This window comes from Schistocerca cancellata, chromosome 2 (assembly GCF_023864275.1).
Source record: "Schistocerca cancellata isolate TAMUIC-IGC-003103 chromosome 2, iqSchCanc2.1, whole genome shotgun sequence".
In the NCBI taxonomy this organism is placed as follows: Eukaryota; Metazoa; Arthropoda; class Insecta; order Orthoptera; family Acrididae; genus Schistocerca; species Schistocerca cancellata.
Genome location: NC_064627.1, coordinates 315,279,255 through 315,302,791, shown reverse-complemented (window position 1 = coordinate 315,302,791; position 23,537 = coordinate 315,279,255).

Sequence of the window (23,537 nt, the reverse complement as noted above, 5' to 3'; positions counted from 1 at the left end):
CTGGGGTAATAATAGAGGGCTGTTTGCCTAGGTTGTCTGCTAGCGTAGTGGAAGGTGTTTGCTACTGCAAGGGAGGTCTGGTTTGTTTTCGGTTCTAATCTCGATGGAGACAGATAGACTATCAGTATACGAATTTTAAGAAATTCTCGCGCCACCAATATGTTTAATTGCTACCTGTATTCTGTACCGGCGCCCTGTGGATGACGATATGAAACACTTGTAGAATTTGATACTTGTTACTGCCTACTTTTTCCGCTTCTGTCAATAATTGAATTGTCTTAAGTGTGGCACTGAATGATTTTTAACTGAATTTCGTTATGAATCATCACGAACTGCTAAATTTGTACACTTTCATGGTAGGTCAGCAACGGTAATCCAGTACGACTGGTCTGAACGTTGACACAGACCATTTCGCGGCCGAATGCGCATAATATTTTGCTAATTCGTAACGATCCGGGGTACTTTCTCTTACTAAAACAGTTATGTTATCTCTATAAGCTGAAATTCATTTTTATTAGTATAGTTCATACTAATTAGCGTTTCTTCTTTCATTTATATCTTATATGAAGGTGTTGTGGTTAACACACTAATCAGTATTAATATAGTCTTACACATGATTAAAAACAATCTGACATAGTTAGGATAGTTTTTCAATTTCACATTCATAAGAAAAACAATTTATTTAAGTGAACATCTTTATAAAATGTCACTTGATTAATAACGCAAAGTGTGCTAATTTCAAAAAAAGGAACACTATAAAATAGTTTGACACAAGTCACGTTACAGCTTGAAAGCCTTGTGGATCGCGAATCAGTGTACCTAGTACTTGGTTGCATAAGCCTTAGCCTTAATTGCAGCCACACAGTGTGGTGGCATGGAGTCAACGAGGGCAGCCAAACGATGCAGGCGGATTTTCTGCCATTTTTTAAACATAGATTGCAGTAACTGGTCGCAACTGAAGAATTGTCGTCGCCTTAGCCTTCCATCGAGTTCTCCCACAGGTTTTCAATCGGACTGAGATTTGGGCTTTGGCTGGGCCACTTAAGCATCCTTACTCGCATCCTTCTCAAAAAGTCTATTGCATGATCAAAGGTGTGCTTAGGATCTTTGTCGTTCTGAAATTCCCAGTTTTGTCTCATTTTATCTTTGGCATGGGGCTACAGGTGCGTTTTCATGATCTCATAACCTGACATCATTTCTTGCGTTGATTGGTCTTCGATCATATCGGATCCCTTCGGAAGGAAACAAATTTTACTTACTTTCAACGCTCCAGAGCACACGCAACCAGTGTAGAATCGTTCAGTTTTCATCTACTCTGGCAAACTCAAGTCGTGCTTTCCCATTCTTTGGCGATAGTAATGGCGTTTTTATTGGGTGCCGGCTGGTAAGATTAGATTCTTCGAGGATCAGTTTTTCGCTACTCTTCGGTATTTGCAAGTTGTGAAGTTCGCACAGCTCTCCGTTCATGTCAACAGTAGTCTTATTTGGGTCACCCACTGACATTCTCCTTAAGAGATGGTTTGTTCGCAGTGTGACATCGCTGGCCCTACCCGTTCCTTGTTATCTGTGCCCCTGTTAATCGTTTCTTCATATTAAAAACATTCACAATTTGACTGGACAAACCAAAATTCCGAGCGTCATCTGCCTGAAACTTGCGTCGCTGTAGCGCACCGATTACCACATTTTTTAGATCTGCTGAACACGCTATCACCTTCCACCTGTTGCGAACTGCGTAAAGACTAAACAAATTTTAATGTAAACCAAAGGTATTCGACGTAATCCTGGATCATTCATTCGTTTTCTGACAATAAGCCACAGTGTCAAAATATTTTTGGACCTATCACGACAACATTGACACTGTCGTACTTACCGCCAATGCGCTGAATCCTGATGGATGTGTTAATATGAACGCGTACCGCTGCACAGTGGGCGAAGACGGGCTGGCTAGTCAGAGAAGCGCACGAGGCCCAGCCTATAGGCGTAAATATGTTTGTAAAAATACTTATTGTCGCTACTGTACGTGTACGCAGCTGTATTAAGAGGTTACGCAACTCCAGTAGATCTGCACAGCCTGTAAGCCATACGGAACAAGGCGGTACGAATCATAAGCAATGTCCCAGGATACTCCCGCGACCGCGGACTAAATTCTCGAGCAGGTATTGAAAAATCTTGTCACAAGACTTCACGAGAACCCGACACTCGAAAACCACCTTCATCCTTTATCAGGGTTACTACGATGGCAACTACAGGTGGATAAGTAACAGCCCAAAACACTTTTCCTTAGGGACAATTAACCTCCTATGTAAGGCTTAAACTAAGCACACAAACAACGCATTACCGTAGAACCGCTGTACACAGTGCAGCAAATCTGAGTGGCACCGCCAACTGCTCTCATACAGTCCATTAACCAATAAATAAATAAAATAAAATTAAAATTAAAGAAGTAAAAAGAAAGAAAGAAATAAAGATCAGTCAAACACACTAAATGTGAACCTCAGGTCTACGGTCGATTTTATGATGAAACTGTCCTCGCTAGCATTTTACAATTACATCGACGTTTCTGCTGTCCCAGGAGATATCTTCGGTGCTCAGCTACAACGCTAACATCACTCTACTAAATTTTCCTGACAGTCTCACATGAACTGTCATGGCTACTGGCATAAACTCGCCAGCAGCCCTATTGCTCTATTGTATTTGGAAGGCTACTTCTTCTCGCATGCTGCGGGTCACCAATTGAGGCAGGGGAGGAAGCCGTTGCGTATAAAGGACACCTCGTTAGACCAAATTTCGTACTACACTACTTTGGGAACGTCCTATAGGGAAGGAACAAAAAATTTCAGTTTGAACAACATTTTGTATGCAACGAGATAAAATCCAACGTTCTTTATGGGCACCGGGCGTCACGTGAAACAATATACCCTCGAAATAAAACCGTTGACATATTCCGAAAACGATACTGGAAATATCTGCCGACACACTAAAAAAACTACTATGTATTTACAAATTTTGAGCGCTGATTTGATGTTGTCTACAAAAGATTATGCCAGAAATGAAACGTCAATCAAAGTACTTTGTAAAAATGGAGACACTGCACGAAGAAGGCGAAATACATTTAGTCAGCCAGAAAGGCTACGGCTAATTTTTTTGTGGGTTGAGAAAGAAATTCTCCTTAAACATTATTTACTAATAATTGTAAAAATAACCGGTGAATAGTACGCAACTTTTCTGGCTTTACTTAGTTTATGTCACATGAGAGGCGACGTGAACTGCAGCCGCTAGAAAAACTCATGTAACGTCCCTCTTGCGTTAGTATACAGTATTTCTGAACCTCACCGAAGTAAACTTGGTACATAAAGTTACTAGCAATAATAATGTACAGGATAATAGCAAAATAAATTGATGAGCTGTTAGGTGACGTTCAGTCTGGTTTAAACGAATGTAGAGGCACCAGACAGGCAGATCTGACGTTCACCTTGATATTGGCGGCAAGACTCAAGTAAAACAAGATCCCGTCATAGGGATAGAGAATCTTGACAGACCATCTCAGGTAGTTTTAAAAAGTACTCCGTCTTCAGGCCGCGAGTGGCCTACCGGGACCATCCGACTGCCGTGTCATCCTCCGAGGAGGATGCGGATAGGAGGGGCGTGGGGTCAGCACACCGCTCTCCCGTTCGTTATGATGGTATTCTTCACCGAAACCGCTGCTATATATCGAGTAGCTCCTCTATTGGCATCACGAGTCTGAGTGCACCCCGAAAAATGGCAACAGCGCATGGCGGCTGGATGGTCAGCCATCCAAGTGCTGGCCACGCCCAACAGCGCTTAACTTCAGTGACCTCATGGGAACCGGTGTATCCACTGCGGCAAGGCCGTTGCCCTCAGGAAGTTTTCGTCTTATGTTAAATCAGTAAACGGATCGAGTTAGGACACTCTGTGACCATAATGGCCGAAATAAAAAATACCCTTCCAAAAACTTTAACTGACAAATAATTTTTTTTTTTTTTTGGTCATCAGTCTACTGACTGGTTTGATGCGGTCCACCACGAATTCCTTTCCTGTGCTAACCTCTTCATCTCAGAGTAGCACTTCCAACCTACGTCCTCAATTCTTTGCTTGACGTATTCCAATCTCTGTCTTCCTCTACAGTTTTTGCCCTCTACAGCTCCCTCTAGTACCATTGAAGTCATTCCCTCATGTCTTAGCAGATGTCCTATCATCCTGTCCCTTCTCCTTATCAGTGTTTTCCACATATTCCTTTCCTCTCCGATTCTGCGTAGAACCTCCTCATTCCTTACCTTATCAGTCCACCTAATTTTCAACATTCGTCTATAGCACCACATCTCAAATGCGTCGATTCTCTTCTGTTCCGGTTTTCCCACAGTCCATGTTTCACTACCATACAATGCTGTACTCCAGACGTACATACTCAGAAATTTCTTCCTCAAATTAAGGCCGGTATTTGATATTAGTAGACTTCTCTTGGCCAGAAATGCCTTTCTTGCCATAGCGAGTCGGCTTTTGATGTCCTCCTTGCTCCGTCCGTCATTGGTTATTTTACTGCCTAGGTAGCAGAATTCCTTAACTTCATTGACTTCGTGACCATCATTCCTGATGTTAAGTTTCTCGCTGTTCTCATTTCTAATACTTCTCATTACCTTCGTCTTTCTCCGATTTACTCTCAAACCATACTGTGTACTCATTAGACTGTTCATTCCTTTCAGCAGATCATTTAATTCTTCTTCACTTTCACTCAGGATAGCAATGTCATCAGCGAATCGTATCATTGCTATACTTTCACCTTGTATTTTAATTCCACTCCTGAACCTTTCTTTTATTTCCATCATTGCTTCCTCGATGTACAGATTGAAGAGTAGGGGCGAAAGGCTGCAGCCTTGTCTTACACCCTTCTTAATACGAGCACTTCGTTCTTGATCGTCTACTCTTATTATTCCCTCTTGGTTGTTGTACATATTGTATATGACCCGTCTCTCCCTATAGCTTACCCCTACTTTTTTCAGAATCTCGAACAGCTTGCACCATTTTACATTGTCAAACGCTTTTTCCAGGTCGACAAATCCTATGAAAGTGTCTTGATTTTTCTTTAGCCTTGCTTCCATTATTAGCCCTAACGTCAGAATTGCCTCTCTCGTCCCTTTGCTTTTCCTAAAGCCAAACTGATCGTCAGCTAGCGCATTCTCAATTTTCTTTTCCATTCTTCTGTATATTATTCTTGTAAGCAGCTTCGATGCATGAGCTGATTGTGCGATAATTCTCGCACTTGTCAGCTCTTGCCGTCTTCGGAATTGTGTGGATGACGCTTTTCCGAAAGTCAGGTGGTATATCGCCAGACTCATTTATTCTACACACCAAAGTGAATAGTCGTTTTGTTGTCACTTCCCCAAATGATTTTAGAAATTCTGATGGAATGTTATCGATCCCTTCTGCCTCATTTGACCGTAAGTCCTCCAAAGCTCTTTTAAATTCCGATTCTAATACTGGATCCCCTATCTCTTCTAAATCGACTCTTGTTTCTTCTTCTATCACATCAGACAAATCTTCACCCTCATAGAGGCTTCCAACGTATTCTTTCCACCTATCTGCTCTCTCCTCTGTATTTAACAGTGGAATTCCCGTTGCACTCTTAATGTTACCACCGTTGATTTTAATGTCACCAAAGGTTGTTTTGACTTTCCTGTATGCTGAGTCTGTCCGTCCAACAATCATACCTTTTTCGATGTCTTCACATTTTTCCTGCAGCCATTTCGTCTTAGCTTCCCTGCACTTCATATTTATTTCATTCCTCAGCGACTTGTATTTCTGTATTCCTGATTTTCCCGGAACATGTTTGTACTTCCCCCTTTCATCAATCAACTGAAGTATTTCTTCTGTTACCCATGGTTTCTTCGCAGTTACCTTATTTGTACCTATGTTTTCCTTCCCAGCTTCTGTGATGCCCCTTTTTAGAGATGTCCATTCCTCTTCAACTGTATTGCCTACTGCGCTATTCCTTATTGCTGTATTATAGCGTTAGAGAACTTCAAACGTATCTCGTCATTCCTTAGTACTTCCGTATCCCTTTTCTTTGCGTATTGATGCCTCCTTACTAATGTCTTGAACTTCAGCCTACTCTTCATCACTGCTATATTCTGATCTGAGTCTATATCTGCTCCTGGGTTCGCCTTACAATCCAGTATCTGATTTCGGAATCTCTGTCTGACCATGATGTAATCTAATTGAAATCTTCCCGTATCTCCCGGCCTTTTCCAAGTATACCTCCTCCTCTTGTGATTCTTGAACATGGTATTCGCTATTACTAGCTGAAACTTGTTACAGAACTCAATTAGTCTTTCTCCTCTTTTATTCCTTGTCCCAAGCCCATATTCTCCTGTAACCTTTTCTTCTACTCCTTCCCCTATAACTGCATTCCAGTCGCCCATGACTATTAGATTTTCGTCCCCATTTACATACTGCATTACCCTTTCAATATCCTCATACACTTTCTCTATCTGTTCATCTTCAGCTTGCGACGTCGGCATGTGTACCTGAACTATCGTTGTCGGTGTTGGTGTGCTGCCGATTCTGATTAGAACAACCCGGTCACTGAACTGTTCACAGTAACACACCCTCTGCCCTATCTTCCTATTCATAACGAATCCTACACCTGTTATACCATTTTCTGCTGCTGTTGATATTACCCGATACTCATCTGACCAGAAATCCTTGTCTTCCTTCCACTTTACTTCACTGACCCCTACTATATCTAGATTGAGCCTTTGCATTTCCCTTTTCAGATTTTCTAGTTTCCCTACCACGTACAAGTTTCTGACATTCCACGTCCCGACTCGTAGAACGTTATCCTTTCGTAGATTATTCAGTCTTTTTCTCATGGTAACGTCCCCCTTGGCAGTCCCCTCCCGGAGATCCGAGTGGGGGACTATTCTGGAATCTTTTGCCAATGGAGAGATCATCATGACACTTCTTCAATTACAGGCCACATGTCCTGTGGATACACGTTACGTGTCTTTAATGCAGTGGTTTCCATTGCCTTCTGCATCCTCATGTCGTTGATCATTGCTGATTCTTCCGCGTTTAGGGGCAATTTCCCACCCCTCGGACAAGAGAGTGCCTTGAACCTCTATCCGCTCCTCCGCCCTCTTTGACAAGGCCGTTGGCAGAATGAGGCTGACTTCTTATGCCGGAAGTCTTCGGCCGCCAATGCTGATTATTTATCAAAATTTAGGCAGTGGCGAGGTTCGAACCCGGGACCGAAAACGTTTTGATTATGAATCAAAGACGCTACCACTACACCACGGGTACAAACCTCACAAATAATTACTCCTCTAACTCGTCCAATGAAAGCAAAAATAACAGTATCGGAATAAGTGAGCATAGGATAGAAAAGAAACTGAAATAGTTCAACAGAGGGGAGGTGATGGGGAACCGACAGGACTCTGCTTTAAGTATGCGGAAGAACTTGCTCCTCCTGCATAGCAGTGCGCCGTAGGTCGCTGTTCTGTGTTTTGTTTATGTTCGGTACTACGACATTTTTGAAGAACGGAAATATTCTGTCTAATAATCAACATAGATTACGAAAACAAAGACCATTTGCCCACCCGACCAAGGAAACAGTGGGTACAGGCGTTCCGGTAGATGACATCACTTTTTAGTTCCGGCAGACGTTCGGTACGGTTCCGCACTGTCTCATAGTAAACAAAAGACGAGCGTACAGAATGTCGGGAAAGTTGTGCGATTTGATTTTCTGGATTTTCTAGCACATTGGGGACAGAACGTCGTTGTCAACTGAGAGAAATCTTCTGACGGAAAACCACAGGTTGAGGCATAATATCGAGAGATTTTAAAAGCGCGCGAATCCAGCTGAGTCCGAAAGAGGTGGAGGAGATAGCGTCAGCTATGTTTGGCTCGAAATAATATTTGGTCGTAATGGAACGCTGTATCGTGCGTACGCTGTCAATGCGTTTTATCAAAACGGTGGTTCGTACCAGCTAGCACGTACTACATTCCGCAACCACTTCAACATCAATCAGAATCGGACGGTGCTATCTGCCAGTGCTATTAAAAACTGGGTTGAAAACATTGAGGAGTCGACGCCAACGACACAGAAGAAAACTGGGAGACCAAAAACTGTGGGCACACTTGAAAACATCGTACGTATAAGAGTTGCCACAGAGAGAAGCCCTCGTCACTCAGCTCGCCGGCACAGCGCTACACTTGGGATTCCAAACAGAAGGGTAACAAGAATTTCACCCCTACGAAATCCATAAACTATCTAGCAGTACACTTGCGGATCGATTTAAAATGGAACAGCTACGCAGTCACATAAAACTAATCGCAGACAAGGCCGATGTGAGACAGATTCTCTGGAATAATCACCAGGAACTGTAGTGTACCCAGACAGGAATTTGGCTCTGAGCACTATGGGACTTAACATCTGAGGTCATCAGTCCCCTAGAACTTAGAATTACTTAAACCCAACTAGCCTAAGGACGTCACACACATCCATGCCCGATGCAGGATTCGAACCCGCGACCGTAGCGGTCGCGTCCTTCCAGACTGAAGCGCCTAGAACCGCTCGGCCACGCCGGCCGGCTCCAGACAGGACGCAGCTTACAAAACTTTCGTTAACCAATATTCAGTGCTACGCGTGAGTCTTGGGAACGTAACAAATAAAATTCATCGAGGAAACAGAATATTCAGCAGCGTCTTTGGTTACAAGTTTATTTAGAAATCACGAAAGCGTTACGGAAATGGTCGAGCAACCCCAATGGCAGACATTGAACGAGAGGAGTTCTGCATCACGGTGACATTTCCTGTTAAAATTCGGAGTTCGTACGTTCCTAAAAAATTTCCACCATTCCATTGTTTACACTTACATAAATCTAGCGAAAAGACCGTGTGTGCAAAATGCACACACTTAAGCCTGCCAACTACCGTTCTTCCCGCAAAGCATTCGTGACTAGAACAGGAAATGGGGAAGTGGCAGTGGTACATAAAATACCCTCTGCCACACGGCGTAAGGCGGCCACAGAATATGGTTGTACATATCTAAAGAGCTTTCGAGAAAATAAAATCGTGCTGGATGTTTGAAGATCTCAGAAAAACAAGTAGAAGGTATAAGAAGAAAAACGTCTTCTATACAGTCTGAGTAAGAAACAAGAGCGACCAGTAAAAACGGAAGGATGAGAGCGTATCCTGATTAAATAGGGGGTACAGCGGGAATAGGTTGTTTCTCCTTTGCTGTTCAACCTGCACGTCGAACAGTATTGGCGAAAATAAAAGAGGAGCGGCATTGATGTCAAAGTGAAAGGATATCAGTAACAAGATCTGCTAATGACATTGTTCTCTTCGGTGAAAGTAATGAAAAATTATAGGGTCTGTTGAACGAAATGAACAGACTAGTGGACTGAGAAAAAGCAAAGAAAGGCGAAATTAAGATGGGAAATCAGCAGTATTAGTAGTAACCTTACAGCGTCCGGAATATATCTCACAAATAATTGAGGTCTTGGCTGTAGGTGGTAATCTGAGACGAAGAGTTTGGGGCACCAGAGTGCAGCAGGAGAAAAACATAGCCTATGTCATACATCTCGGAGCGGTTCGCGTACGTTTTCAACGTCGAAGGCGTATCGTCTGTCTAGTGGGCTAAGTAGAATTGCAGTAAACTTATTACCTGCTTCCGTTATTCAGCTCATATTGCTTATGAATAGCAGCAGTGATAATAACGGGATAAATGGGTTGTCAGATACGTGAGTGGCTGGAAAACTTTTTAAATAATAGAGGCGTGGACGGCGAGTGTTCGTCAGAGACGAGGGTCTCGTCGAAAAAGCCCCAGGAAAGAGTGGCAGGACAGCTCTTGTTCTTTGTGTACGTGAACTATGTGACGGACAGGGTGAACAGCAGACTGCAATTGTATCCGGATGATGCTGTAGTGCATGAAAAGTATCGCCTTTGGATGAATGTGGGGAGATACAGGGTGATTCGAATAGAGTTTCTTTTTGCGTGAAGAGTGGTAACTCACTCTTAACGTAGAAAAATGTGTCATTGGAGATCAGTAGGATAAACAGTCCAGTAATGTTCGACTGCAGTATTCGTTGTTTGCTGCTTGCCACAGCCGCGTCGAATCAACATCTGGTGTAAAGTTGCAGAGCGATGTTAAACGTAACGAGAATGTAAGATCCGCATTGTGGAAGGCGAATGGTTGATTTCACAATTATTTTTCTGTAGTTCCATCTCATGTACATGGAACGGCACTGCTCCTGGTCAAAGACTTGATGAAAGTAAACACCGGCAACCGTAATTTTATTAATTACTTTATTTGACTATCAGTTTCGGTGTCTCATTGGATCATCTCCAGGCTCCTACACACTTAGTAAGATAAGTCATCGAAACATCTCTGCTACTATAGGAATCACTAATTTCAACTGGTTTCCGTAGATTTCTAAACCTTCTCTGTAGACGTGGACTCTCCACACCTCTAAGGAGAGGTGTGGAGTGTCCACGTCTACAGAGAGTGTATAGAAATCTATTTCAACTGGTTTCCGTAGATTTATAAACCTTCTCTGTAGACGTGGACTCTCCACACCTCTAAGGAGAGGTGTGGAGTGGTCACGTCTATAGAGAATGTTCAGAAATCTATGGAAACCATTTGAAATTAGTCATGCCTATAGTAGGACAAACGTTTATATGACTACGTGTACAGGGGCCTGAAGATGGTGTGGAGAGTCCAAGTCTAAAGTCAATGTTTAGAAATCTACTGAAACCAGCTGAAATTAATGACCCCTGTAACGGGATAAACGTTTATATGACTTATCTAGCTACGTACATAGGGGCCTCGAGGTGGCACCGAATCTTATAGTCAAATAAAATAATTAATAAAATTTCGGCTGTCATTATCTGTTTCCTTCAAGTCACATTTATTGGGAGAATTATAGGAAAATGTAGCTCATCTCTAAAGGAAACCATGTACAGAGTAGTAGTGCAATCCAATCTTGAGTATTTCTAGAATATTTGGGAAACCCCACTAGGTTGGTTTAAAGGTAGACATGAAAGCAGTTCAGAGAGGTGGCTGCAAGACTTGTTACCGCTAGTTTCTGTCACATGGCCCTGACTATACAAAGGCAAACCAAGTAAAATACTAAATTCTCGAAAGAAGGTGATACCGAGGAACGAAGGCTCTCGAAACCATTACTGAACACGTGCAACCGAATGAGCAAAGGCACAGACGCTAAACTGATAGAAAATGCTAAACACAGATGGAAGATTAGAATAATACAAGAAACGCAACCACACGATATTCAGAAGTATGCATGCAGTTGAGGATGTATATTTATTTATTTCTCAAGTAAAGACCTGCTGCCTGGTGTTATATAGCAGGTCGTACCTCCTGTGATTTTAAATTTTGTAACAGACAAATTGATATTCATTACCAGTATATTTTTTGAGAGTTTGATAACAAGATAAAACTAGAGAAAAATAGAAAAAGTACAAACGTATAAATTTTTTAAAATTCGTTGCTAACATAGGTAACGATAGTAAATAAGATGCGACATAGTGTGAATTTATTTTAATTTAAAATTAAAATTGTATTTAATAGAAGAAATAAGAGATGACAATAAATTTGACTTCGATATGATTCGACAGTTCTACCCTTTATACCGTCTATATGTTTATTATACATCTGTTACACGTGTTGTCTTGACTACAGTCATAATTAATAATGTACTGGTTAATTACGTTACAATGTGTTTCCGAACTTAAGGTAACAATGGAGATTGGGAGTTGATTTAATGTGTCACAGTCAGCTGCATCAGGTGGGAAGCCTAGGTAAAACTTCGAGCCAGTCACACATGATACAGAGGAAGAAGAAGAAATGTCAGATCTTCCGGTAATGTTACATGTTATAAAATGCTAAAATAACTGACTATATAGAGAGTTACATTTTCAGATTGCTTCAATTTAATGTTAGGAAACCTTAGCTCACTTTTCCTACATTTGTATGTGTATCTCTCGTTCACTTTCTCTCTCTCTCTCTCTCTCTCTCTCACTCTCTCTCTGTGTGTGTGTGTGTGTGTGTGTCTGTGATACAGCATCCGAGTCATTATCTGTGTTTGCATCTAGCCTGTCTTGTTCTAGCGTATGGACTCTCCTGATTGCATGTAGCGTCAAGTGCTTGCGATACTTCATTGCGATATTTTTGTAGAGTTCCAGTCAACATGTCTGCGCATTAACTGTCCTATGTCTCAGTTCCCTAACGCCGGTCTTATATGTCCTAGGGCATCGCAGATGAACACTGCGCTTTCAGGTGAGTCATTCTCACCACAGACACAATTGTGAGTCTATTTTAGGGCAGGCCTGTGGAGGTGCACAGGATACGGGCCGTGACCAGTGAGAAAATGCACCTTGCCACGTACTGGGTTTATGTACTTCAAATGCAGCTGCTCTCGGTTACTGGGGAAGAAAGAACAGACCCGTCATTCCTTGTCAGTTGTGTCCCATTCTGTCTGCCATGTGTCAGTTCTCCATTTGTTTAATTTCCATTTGGCGGTTATGTCTTGTTCAGTTATTTCTCTTATTTTGTTGCGTCTTGCTCTCCACAGGCAGTAGGCCGACGCTCTAATGCAAACTGTAATATTGGTAGGGCAAACTCCCAATACTAAACAGCGTGCCTCAAACGAGGTCGTGACGAAAGCCAACGAAATTCTGAGTAGAACACTCCTCTGGCCGCGCCTCACAATGGTTTTATGTGTACTTAAGCGTAATCGATGTGCCCAAGCACTATCTGCAGAACAAGCTGTTGACTGAAAGAGTGCTGAGTAATATGTGCTCATTGTCTGTACGGCTATATGTGTAGACGGCCGCTGTGGCCGAGCGGTTTTAGGAGCTTCAGTCCGGAACCGCGCTGCTGCTAAGGTCGCAGGTTCCAATCCTGCCTGTGGCATGGATGTGTGTGATGTCCTTAGGTTAGTTAGGTTTAAGTAGTTCTAAGTCTAGGGGACTGTTGACCTCAGATGTTAATTCTCATAGTGCTCAGAGCCATTCTTTTGATAATCCGTATGGTATAGTGTTCGCTCTTGCGAGTTTGTGCACGAACTTCGTCGCTTTGCTAACTGTTAGTCTAGCAAGTTCGTTAAAGTGTAAAAATTCGTCAGTATTAATGTAGATGTATGTTGTCATAGTTTTCCTTTTTATAGATACGTTGCTTAACTTTATAATTGGATTTATTTTTAGTGTGCCTCTCAGAAGAAGACATACAGTTTTGTTAGTTGCTATGGCGTGTTTGTTGTTCGTGTACCTTTCACCGATGAACTAGAGAACCGCGTGGCCTTTCTGTCAAACTGGGACTTGGAATTTGCAAAATGGTTCAAATGGCTCTGAGCACTATGCGGCTTAACTTCTGAGGTCATCAGTCGCCTAGAACTTAGAACTAATTAAACCTAACTAACCTAAGGACATCACACACATCCATGCCCGAGGCAGGATTCGAACCTGCGACCGTAGTGGTCGCTCGACTCCAGACTGTAGCGCCTAGAACCGCACGGCCTGGAATTTGCAAATACCATGACCAGATGTACAGGGTGTCCGGAAAGTTCCGTTACAAACTACTGGGGCTTGTAGAGGGGAGTACATACATGATATTTCGAATGGAAACCCCTGTCCGAAACCGTTCCGTTTCGTGCTACAGCCGTCTGAAAACATGTTTGTTAGGCAGGGATGCAACAAGGTATATAGTGGTGAGGGGGGAGGGTACGGTTACGTCGAATCTGCTGATGTTATTTAAATTGTATCATACGTCTCTGACCTGGTTCGGGCCTCATTCACGTGTCTGTGAGCGCTAGAGCATGGTGGTTGAGTACACGTTTTCAGAATACACCGTCATGATAGTTCTGAATGGCAAAGCTCACGGTAATGGAAGAGCTGGTCGTCACACTTATCACGACCATTATCCGCAACGTCTGACTCCATCGCATACCCTTTTCGCGACAGTTACGCAAACTGCTTGAGAAATCGTACTTTGCCATCAGAAGGCGTGACTGTGGTGCTATAGGGAGATGCCGCACACCCGCATTGGCAGAGGCTGTACTATCAGGTTGCATAAACGAGTACAGGAGAAAATTCTTTGAATGTTAATGAGAGAAACTGTAAATCGAGTGATGTACTGGGTTACGATTAGTCAATTAGTTGTAAAAGTGGTCGCGTTGTAGGACGAAAATGGTACGTTTCCGGACATGGGTTACAATTCTATTATCTACACACTCCCCTCTACAAGTCCTAGAAGTTTGTAACAAGAATTTCCGAACCCCCTGTATAGCGACGACAAAGCGTTTCGATACGGACATTTCTAGGGAAACCACTGCCTACCATTGTCAGACATCTATATAAGTGGAGGGCTTTGCCGTTGCTACGTGACAGTCGTAATTACCATCTGGGACGCGGAGGGGGTTACATCCAGACAAACGCAGCCCGCACCACGATCGCTACGTGCGAGGCCCTCTGCCGGAACAGCGATGCGTGGCGCCGCTGGTAGGGGGCAGCCTTCGGGCGGCCACCGTCGCCGCCTGATGACGCGAGTGCTGAACGCCGTGAGGGAGATGGGCGGGGCGCGCGGCTGTTCTGCCAAGCAGATCCTCAACATCCTCAACAACGACGCGTCATCTCAGGTAATCAGCCGAGTCCCGCAGGGCACATAGTAGCTAGGAGCTGCCCGCCTCTTCTGCAGGCACGGAGTGTGTATGCCTGGACAGGTGGACAAGGCCCGCTTGGTGACGACCCTGAAGAGAGGCGTGGAGACTGGCGCACTGTCGTGCCGCGCAGGCAGGTACAAGCCGGGGGCGCGCGCCACGGGCTGGCGGGAGATCTGCTGCCGCAAGCGACCGGCAAAGTGGCGCGCGCGCTGCCGGCGGATGTTCAGCAGGCCCTGCCGGAAGCTGAGGCGGCGCCGCAGCTGCCGCAGGAGGCGGCGCCGCTCCTGCAGGCGGAGGCGCCGCAGCTGCCGCCGCAGGAGGCGCCGCTCCTGCCGGCGAAGGAGGCGCAGGTGAGCGTCTACACACACAATGGTGGAGCTGCAGCTGGCTCACCGGTCGCTCGAGGAATCGTATTTCTCTTGGACGTCAGAGTAGCAACGAAGGCATTCACGACTGGTTATCTTAGCTACTGGTGAATCTTTCCGGTTGTACGGTCGTAGTCTGTGAAACTTACTCGTTCTTGACAGCTCGTGTATTTTCGTCACAGCTGCTCCTGGTGTGTCGGCAGCACTTGACGGGACACAGGGGGACCTGTGAAGATGTCCGGCTCAGCTCTGGACGAGACATCACGAACGAAAAAAGTTTCACAAACTACGACTACACAACCCTGCGAGATTCATCACCGATTTCTAGCGTGATTCTCAAGAAAATTATCTGGGCAGTTATTTTGGTTTCTGAAGAGCTGTAATCCATGCATTGGGCTGTGTTATCTGTTGGGGGGCCCTCATAACCGTGTTGCTGAACGCCATAAATTGTAACAACATTACCGTCACCAGTCTCTGAGCATTTTATAGAATTTCAGGGCGTCACTTTTCCGCCTTCATCAGTGGACCTGGTGTGCACTCTGCTACCTGAAACGAATCGGGGAAATGGACAGGAAGCGCCAATAGCTGGCAATACTCGCATCTTTCAAATCCCGTCGACAGCTAGGTCATTAAAGACGGAGCAGGAGTACGAAAGGATGAAGGAAATCAGCCGTGCCCTTTTCAAAGGAACCTGAACCATCCCGACATTTGCCTGGAGCGATTTAGGGAAATCACGGAAAACCTAACCTGGCCGGATGGGGATCTGAACCGTCGTCCTGAACGCGAGTCCAGTGTGCTACCATTCTGCCACCTCGCTCGGTAACGTTTGTATCGCGAAGTCCTTTAGTGGGCCCAGTGTGACGGACATTTTGGCATCCCGCAGGTCGTGCCGACGCCGTCGCCGGCGCAGCTGCCGCCGCAGACGCCGCCGCTCTTGCAGAAGACGCCGGCGCCGATGCAGCTACGACGACATGGACCCGGAGGCGGCGTCGTTGGGCAGCCGTGGCGCCAGCGGCGGAGGGAACAACTCTCGCTCAGCCTCCAGTCAGAAGGCGCAGCAGAAGTAGCCTCTAGTGCTATTGTAACACAAATTTATCGTGTATCGAAATTGTGTGTGTGAATAAAACTCCTTATGCTATGCTGCATCTGTGTGTCTTCTCTTACTGTTACACTGAAGCATATGAAATAACATACCGTCAATTGAACGCTGAGGGTATTTCTTTTAACCTCAAATGAGCTCTCCCAAATGAACTCTCCGGGTGTTACATAAACCCTTCAAGACGGTCCCTAGCGCGTCCATCTACTTAATCGTGAAAGGCAAGAAAGAGGTTAACACGCTGAAAAGCGCACGCTTAAGCCGGGACGACTTAGCTAACGTTGGCGTAGCGTTCAACGAGTTTCGTTGAGTCATTTCTTCACGTGAGACACAAAATAAGTCCTGCAATGGAAATGAGCATTTGGCGTCATTGGCTGGGAGGTCCATTGCGTGGCAGGTCCGGCTGCCTTGGTGCAGTTCTTATTACATTCGACGCCACACTGGGCAACCTGCGCGGCGGATGGGGATGAAATGATGAAGACAACCTAACACCCAGCCGGGAGTCGAGCCCGCGACCGTAGGACGGCAATCCGTCACGCTGACCACTGAGCTATCGGCGCGGACAGTCCTGAAATATTTCGGCTACACTGCAAGCAATGTAGAACCAATAGGAAGCAAGAAATCTTCCTACGTCACAAGCTGAAGGCGAAACGCCGTACTGTGTTCGTCGTATTCAGTAAAAGCCCGTACTGTACGCTACATCCCATGAATATAAGCTCTTACTAAGCACCAGCACATTGAATATCTCGAGAACGAATCGTTACTGATAACGTTTTATTCTAATTAAATGACAGGAAGCGACCTATTGAGGACTCGTGAAAACGTGTCGTTCTTGTTAGCATTTGTTGTCATTAAATGAAAATGACATTTCGGAGATTGACACGACTGGAAGAGTGTAACATAAAAAGTGCGTTCAGAGCTCAAAATCACATTAAGCAGCTAGTCCCGTGTGCGACGGCGCTGTGTGTAGTGGCGTTGGATATCTCGCCTGCGTGCTCATCAACGTTAGCTGCCTCGTCCTGTGTGCCGATGGTTTCAGTGCTGGACGTTCCACCGAAAGGCCAGCCAGTCTCACAGCGCTAGTATTGAGGCTCTGCTGCTATGGTCACACGGCAGTCATCGTCTTTAGCATGATCTTTAAGCCGCAAGCACACAGACCGTGCTGTCGAATGTCAACGTTGACCGTGCCGAGTTCAGCGTGCCGCTCCAGGCTCTGAGACGATGTGACTTCTGCATCGGTACGTGTGCCTTAATGTGGTATAGACAATGGCAGCGCGCTGCAGCGGCAATGGTCGGCTGTCACTGGCTCGCAAATCACAGTGTTTACGAAACTAACAGACGTAAAGTTCCTACGCTAGGTCTATTAGAAAGCGCATTTTCCCCCCACTGTCCATATGCTAGCCATGTTGTTCTGTTCATAATATATACAAACGAAAATTAAGTATCCATTTACATGTTATACTACAAAAAGGAAAGTACAGTGTTCATTCATTGAAGACATCGGTTTACAAAAGTTCCTTTGCAAATAGTCTACAGGCTCTTGATCAGTGCTACCCACGCCATCCCATTGTTGTTGCCATCCAGGAGTCCGTTCATGCTCTTGCACAGCGTGGACGTTCAGTGGTGTTCATATGGACCCCGGGACACGTTGGGATAGCGGGAAACGAACACGCCGACAAGTTAGCTAAAGAAGCCACCCGAAAACTGCCGTTGGAGATCGGCCTCCCGGCAACTGATCTCCGATCGGTGTTACGCCGTCGGGTCTTTGGGATGTGGGCAGACGAATGGCGCACTCTGTCTGTACCTAACAAGCTGTGGCGTTTAAAGGAGACCACGACTGTGTGGGGTTCCTCCATGCGGGCCTCTCGCAGGGATTCTGTTATTCTCTGTAGGCTCCGCATTGGTCACTCTTGGCTGACGCATGGTCATCTGCTGCGTCGAGAGGACCCCCCTCATTGTCGATGTGGTGAAACCATGACGGTGGCCCATATATTGTTGGAATGTCCTCTTTTAACCGCCCTCAGGCGAACTTTTAACCTCCTGGGTGATTTGTCGTGTCTTTTAGCTGACGATGTCTCTATGGCAGATCGTGTTTTAGGTTTTCTTCGAGCAAGTGGCTTTTATAGGTCCCTCTAATTTTATTGCGTCACCCTCTTTTGTGCTGTATCTTTTACTTTGTTTTGTGTTGTAATTAGACTCCACCCTAATCTTTTAGACTGGAGGTTTTAACGTGTTGCAGAGTGGCTGGCTCATCCTATTATTTTCGTGATCAGCCAGCCACCGTCCTCTGCTGTGCAGTTTTAATTCCTTCTGCCTTTGTTCTCTATGTTGTTTTTGTTGCTGTGCTCCGTTTTCCGTGTTGTCTTACCATTGACCATGGGCCTTTTCTTCCCCCGAAATTTTTATTTTAGTGCTTCGCCTGACTGGTGGATGGTTTCACTGTGCAGTTTGGTCCCTTTAATCCTCAAACCAACCGACCAACCATGTTTACGCCGGCCGCGGTGGCCGAGTGGTTCTAGACGCTTCAGTCCGGAACCGCGCGACTGATACGGTCGCAGATTCGAATCCTGCCTCGGGCATGGATGTGTGTGATGTCCTTAGGTTAGTTAGGTTTAAGTAGTTCTAATTTGTAGGAGACTGATGACCTCCGATGTTAAGTTCCATAGTACTCAGAGCCATTTTAACCATTTTTTGGTACATGTTTACAATAGTTCTCCACATACAATAAAACTGTTTCATAATTATCAAGATTTTAATTAAATCATATTGCGATTTTCACGTGATCACCGTTCCTATTCAACAACACATCTTTACAACATGTGAAATAAAAAACTTAAAATAGGCAAGTGCGGAATATCTTACTACAAGTAGTGCAAGCTGTCTTGTAGATAGCCAACTGAATAAACTCAATCCTCAGAAAGAGCGCATATTTACACAACATAGACTAGTATAGAATATACTTTTATTAAACTGCTAAAGTATCATAACCTACTAGCCTAGTGAAAGAATCAGTGAGACGCGAACCAGTAATTCTATTACTCAACTCACTGTGCTACATCGAGCACGACTGTTGTACGACCATACTTTGCATCTTTCCAACTCGTAAAACCTTAAATCGTGGATACATTGACTGAAAGCTTGAAGTGTGGATTAACTGACATTTAATCATTGCAGATTGTACCAAGAACGTTGCACTCCTTATTGGTCTTCAAGGTGCCATTGAGCCGATCGCGGCTCGTGTTCATGCCGTTTATTGTTTGTCATCTTCTCTTACGGCACTGCTACCTCGTTTTCTTTTTCCACTTACTGGCATCACTAACTTCCTGCCTTACCTGGCGTGAGTGGCAGCAGAAGCAGCGCTTATAGATAAGTGCACTGTCGTATCATCTCTGGAGCGACCGATAGTATTTCCGGGTCGTTGTGTGTGTCTGGAGTTTGTGATATTCGCTATTTTTGACTTCATTAAAACAGCAAACACGAGTAGTTAATACTTTCAGCCAGAAGGCAAATACTTGTTTATAAATAATGATTAATGTATAATGAGGCGTCGCATGGCGACGGTGGAATTTTCTAAATAATGTAATTCGTCGTCTTTGGGCGGCAATATATACAGAAAAATACGGATAGATATGCGATCCTTCACTATTTTGTTCGCTGGAGAACAAATGAAGCCTTGAGCGCTAAAAAGACTTGTACTGTTTTTCTCGAGTAAGACGGACGTAGATTTGTGGCAGTCTGATCTAATTTTTACTAAATGTATAAAAACGTGTTATGTCTAAATTTGAGTGAAGTGTAAAGAACTGTTATAACTTACCGTGACGACGCACGAGCGACTCAAAGAAGACAATGGCTATATAAAAGAGCGCTCAATGGACATGATACGGACATAAAAATCTACCGTCATTGTAGCATTAAGCTTAAGGTACGATATATGTTTTAGTTATAATAAATATTTGTTCTGGGAATACTGAATCATATAGCAGTGCTCATTTCTATTATCTCCTCAGTATTATTTTCATTTTAATTATGCATTTTGCTAATATTACATACACCAAGATCAGCAGTCCAATGTGCGTGTTACATTGATAAAAAGAAAACTGTTTCATCGTCTTCTTGCATCAGCTTTAATATTGAATTTCCCTTTTGTGTGATGTTACAGTTGTTTTTGCGCCCTTAAGAACTTTCTGGTCCCTTAGGAAATTGTTTTGTCATAACAATAACTTCACAACCGGGTATGATCGTATGTACGATCATGAAGTAATTAGAAAGATGATAATGCGATTTCTTAATCAGTAGCACGCTAGTTGTGACTGCCTCAAGCCACGCGAAACTGCAAGTAAAAACTAATCACATTTCATAATGCAATATTTTATGACAATGGTCAATCCATGATTCTTACGCCAATTGTGATTGATAAAACAGTAAGCTAAATCTCAATTTCCAACTTTCCATTGAATAACAACATCACTTTTAATTTGTAACATCACAAGTTCAGTCGGAAAAAAGCTTCAGTAAGTCGGGGACGGAGCGCAGGTGAGCGCAGGTGAACTGCCGAACGGAAGGAGACTGGAGCGGGAACGACCGTTGGTTGGTCGTTCTATCGGTCGTCTCCTTGGCCGATGTGTATCTGGTCCTTCGACCGTCTCCGGGCCTAGGCAGCTGGTTGGTTGGGGCAGAGAAGCGAGGAAGTCTCCGTGGCGTGTAGTCAGGCCGGAGCCGGTGGCGGCGTGCACGCGCGTTTGGAGTTGTGAGGCGCTTCTTGCGAGGGTTACCAAGTTCGTCGCCCACCGAGCCTGGACACTTAAAGTTGAGTGCTCACTTAACCTACTATCAAGCTTCAACTGCTATCACATCTCTTCGTTTGATCGTGGTTGTCGCTTTCTGGGAGATTCCCGCGAGCAACAACGTGTGTGCATTGAGGTCGGCTAGAATTGCAGCCATCTTCCTGTACGGTGTTTAACTTAATTTAATTCATTCCTTCATTGATGAGGTGTACCAGTGGTATCTTCTGCCTTGTGGCCGTTGACGTTCCGATGACCTGCCTTGGTCGTTGACGTAGTTTTTGGCAGTGTATTTTCCTCATCGCGTTAATGCTAGCCAGCATATCGTGTAGTTCGACAGCTGAGGTGTTCTTGGTAGTTTTGGGCGTTTATTCTGACTTGGTTGGATTGGTCACCAGCATCCAGAACGTTGTGCTATTGACATCTTGTTGTCGTTTTGCTGGTCAGGTGGAGCAGAACTGATCTTGTTGGTTGGTTCTTCAGCTAGCTTTCAGTCGGGTTGCCTTCCGCTTAAGAGGATGTCGGTGTGGCTGTCTGTCTCACCTAAACGTGTGTTAGTATTACCTACCAACTCCGTTCCTTGGAACCTTTTGAGCGCCGCATCTTGTGTTTTACATAATGATTTCCTTTTTAGTCTTAAGTACTCTGTGTGGCCTTCAGCCGAGTTTTAGCTTATTAAAATTGCAAGGTTTTTCTACTTAGGCCTTAAGCCGTAAGAAAATTGTTTCTTGTTTGGTATGCGGCCTTCGGCCGAGTTTCAGCCATACAGAATTAAAATTGAAAATTGCTTGTGCCCAGGCCTTAAGCTGTAAATTGGTTTCAAGTTGGTATGTGGCCTTCAGCCGAGTTTTCAGAATTTTCCAATCAAAATTGAAAAATTTTGTCTAGGCCTTAAGCCGTAAGAAATATTTTCTAGTTTTTGTGTAGACTTCATCCGAGTTTTCCAGCTTAAACTAAAAATTGGAAATTTCTTTGTCTGGGCTTTAAACCGTAAGATTTAGGGTTTCGTATGTGAAGCATTTTAGGATAAAGCCTTTAGCCTATTTTAGTTGAAATTTAGAAGCTCTTCCCTTTAGGCCTTAAGCCGTAAAATTGTTTTGTGCATGGTGTGTGGCCTTCAGCCGAGTTTTAATGTCTCTTAAATTAAAAATTCAAAATCCTTGACTTACCCTTAAGTCATAAGAGTGTTATTCCTTCGTATGAGGCCTTCAGCCGAGTTTCACACGAAATATTTTAAGATAAAGCCTTCCGCCTTTTCAAATTGAACGCCCTTCTTCCTAGATCTTAATCCGTTAAATTGTTTTTTTTTGTAATATATGCAGCCTTCAGTCGAGTTTTCAGCCTATTTACATTAAACTTTGAAAATCTTTGTCTCAGACTTCATCCATAACACTGTTCTTGAATAATGTGAGGCTTTCAGCCAAGTTATTTGGGAAAAATTTAAGCTAATGCTTCCAGCGTATTTATATTGAAGATAAAAATTTTTTGTCTAGAGAAGTGAAACCACAAGAAGAACTTCTGTACCTCAACTCCTTGCTTAGGCCTTGAGCCTTGGATTTTCAATGTGGCCTTCAGCCGCTCTAAATTAAATCAGAGGAGGTCTTTCGTTAAAACCTTGAGAGTTTTGATTTTTGCTTGTGTCATTGTCTGTTTTAAGAAATAAGGTTTATATGTTGAGTGCAACTGACAGTAACTTATTTTGGCCCCTTTCCACAAACATAACCGCATCCGCTCTGTCCTGCTAGCCCAGGGATTTCAGCCATTGCCTTGAAAAAGGATTTATACATACGGGCTTCAACCGAAAGATAGTATGGCGTTCCGCGACTCTATATTGATAAGAGATGGAGTGCATATGACGTAGATGGCGTTCTTTCATCTCACTGGTTAACGTTCAAACCGTACGTTCGGAGTATCTGTCAAGCTGTACATTGCTCTGCACCTTCGGGAAGACTCCCCTACGTGCTTTTTTCCACGCTAGGACGTTAGAAACTCGGCACGCTCGACGCTCAACGATCGAATGCTTGGACCGTGCGCCGTCGCTTTACGACGTTTACTGTGTACTGGAATGCATAACGTAATAATCTGAAAAAAATACGTGCTAAAAGCTACATCACGATTCAAAGATATTAGTTTCGGTTCTGTTACGTTGCGTTTGTATGTACTGTGCTTTTTATGTACTGGGCTGGTCTGGAGTACAGCGTGATGCCGCACCCCTTTTACGTACGTGGCGCCCGCGGCGTGTAATGTGGTTCGATAACGTGCTGTTAAGGGACAGACGGAGCCAGAATCAACTTCGAAGTCGAAGTCTACAAACGTGCTGAGCCAAACCGCTCTGAAGTGCACGGCAGAAGATGCTTAGCATGTTATTACGTCTTGGGGTTTCTTCCCATTCTAATGTATAAGGAGGGCAGGATGAATGAATGTTTAAATGCCCTCGCGCGCGCGCTCGTCGCGTGTGTCTGTCGTTTTTTGTTTGTTTTGTGACCGTCTAGATGCTCAACAGTGAGATTATTAGCACGCTGACACGTTGGAACGAGTGTGAATAAAACCACTAAAATTGTTGCACACTGTGAGAATGAAACCCACAAAACGACACTAA